We start from the raw sequence: 2493 nt of genomic DNA on the forward strand, positions 1-2493 counted from the left end.
AAACCATTAGACAAACGTTAGATTAAACAAACGATGAGACAATTCTGATTTCAAAGAAAAAAAATTCTTTATTTTGCGAATAGATTTATTGGAATATTACCAAGCATATAAATTTTAAATAAGAAAAACAAATCGAAGATGATTCTTCCTTCCTCTTGTATGCTAATTTCTACTAATAATCTCGTCTCAATATCAATCGTACCAATGTTTGCAACCATTTATATCTTCAATTACGATATATTAATTTTTCACCGTTTGCCGACCAATAATAAATAATTGGATTAATTTTATGTATGCGAGTGATTTCGGTCAAGATAACGATTATCGTTTGAAACAACTTATCTCTAAAATCAGTTCGAATCATAATAATAATGAATAAACGTTTCGTCGTGTAACCGTTCGGAATCTAATATATCTTCGTAATCATTTAAAAATTTTTTTTGACGAAAAATTAGTTAATGATAAAAAATATTTGACATTTTGCTAAATACTTATTATTCAATATTAACCCATATCCAATTTCGTTTCCGTAATAATATTTCAAAAATATAAAAGTTCGATCGATAAATATCTTCGATCATATTTGCTTAATTAAAATTCGTATATCATAGATCACAGATTTTCTTCGGAAACGCTTCATAAAAATTTTATCAATACTAAATAAAATTTTACGATAAATTAAATTCATATAAATAGAGTTTTACAATTTTTTCTATTTCAAGTTTTGTTCAAAGAAAAATGCATGTTTAAAATGCATACATTTTTCTTTCAGATACGAATAATATTTTCTACTAGCTATTTATTATTAATGATTGCTTAGATACCAGTAGATCGGTTTTATTCAGAATAAAATGAACCGATAATAATATTTACCATTTATGTATAAAAGCTTATGTGAATGTCTATACGGTACGAATAGAACTACGCAAGCCTAATAGCACAATGGTGCTAGTGAATCTATATTCCGTACATTTGCGTGACAAACGTGCACGTTTGTCGATGCTGTCGGTATCGGACGAATAATAAAGAATCTGCATGGTAGTAGTTCTAGTTCGCGTGATGGAGGGGCATATATTCCACAGGGATTTCGAATATATTCAAATTTCCCGCCATTCAGCCGGAAAAAATACGGTTCCTTTGAGATTTTTTGCTCTAATTAATCACGATTTGTATTTACGAACACGATAATACATCTCGCTAACCTAATCTAACATGTTTAAACAAAAAAATTTAGGAAGATTCGGGTTAAAATACTATTTCTTTCTGGAATGATATTTTAACCGTTAAAATTCAAATTTTCCATCATATATACGTCAATAACGTACAAATGCTACGTTACGATCGAGATCCGAGAAAATGATTCGATGAAAATGTGTAATATCTTTTTCTTTAGAAAAAATTCCATCACAAATATCATTCGATATATTAAATATGATCGATATTAAATACGATTACACGAAATACACGATACGAGCCATGTTTAATGGAACCATGTTTCACTCGTCGATACACGTAACGATGCGTTTTGGCGCGTAATGAACGAAAAAGATGCCACAATGCCAAAATAACACGTTTAAGAAGTCTTGCATCGATATAACGATGTTCGAGAAAAAGTATACATGATATTTACTCACCTTTCTTACAAAAATGTCAACTATCAATGTATGTACTTCGAATGGAACGATGTTTTTTGCCTTCTCTTCGATGTTCAATGTCGCGTGGGCAGTCCACCTCTAAGTAAACAAAAACACAGACTTCAAATTGTCGATTCCCTTGCACGAGAGTTTTCTTCCATATGATCACTCGCGTGGTCTTTTTTTTCGGTCAGTAAAAAATAGTCGTCGAGAAGAGTGGCAGCAAATGCGACAAGAGAGGTGGCATAGTTGAAACAAAGATGTAACGTGAGAGTCAGAGAAACGGAGAAAGAGAAAGAAAAAGGGAAAGAGAGAAGAAGACAGAGAAGAAAGAAAGAAAAAAAGGATAAAAAACAAGACGCGAGAAAAGTAGCTAGTGATAACGAGTTTTCTGCACTTGAAATCATGTATATGTGAGATACGAGATTCTTTCACACGTCGATCACCAAACATGAGAAATATTTTCGCCAACAAAAGCGTTTCATTGGTTTACCGATGATTCGTTATACGCCATCAATGTCATGATCGTCAACGAATCCATATGATGACCCACGACTTTTCAAACGTTTTTGCTCGTTCTAATCACGATTCTCACTAGTACAGCTTTTTCATCGGGATCAAAAAAGATTTTTCGTTTCGTTTGATTTGGAAGATACGTAGTTGCATGCGTGGCGCGCGCGCGTGTTCGGAGTCTCGCGACGATCGTCCTCTTCCTCCAATGTGTGTTCCTGCTCAGGATCCGATCGAGCAGGCACTGACCCCACGAGACGACGTCGAAGCGAAGAAGAGAGAGAAGGAATAAGACAGACAGATAGAGAAAGAGAGAGAGAGAGAGAGAGAGAGAGAGAGAGAGAGAGAG

The 2493-nt window shown here is 33.8% G+C and overlaps 1 protein-coding gene across 1 annotated transcript in view; it reads right to left on the bottom strand.

Annotated features, from left to right (window-relative positions):
* LOC102672920 (high affinity cGMP-specific 3',5'-cyclic phosphodiesterase 9A) overlaps nt 1-2493 on the bottom strand; it is a 101485-nt gene that overhangs the window by 98400 nt on the left and 592 nt on the right. Inside the window, exon 2 of the mRNA XM_006610827.2 lies at nt 1635-1733. The gene's annotated coding sequence lies outside the window, so the exon portion shown is untranslated. The remainder of the gene's footprint in view (nt 1-1634; nt 1734-2493) is intronic.

Source organism: Apis dorsata, unplaced genomic scaffold, assembly GCF_000469605.1.
Source record: "Apis dorsata unplaced genomic scaffold, Apis dorsata 1.3 scaffold_78, whole genome shotgun sequence".
Classification (NCBI taxonomy): Eukaryota; Metazoa; Arthropoda; class Insecta; order Hymenoptera; family Apidae; genus Apis; species Apis dorsata.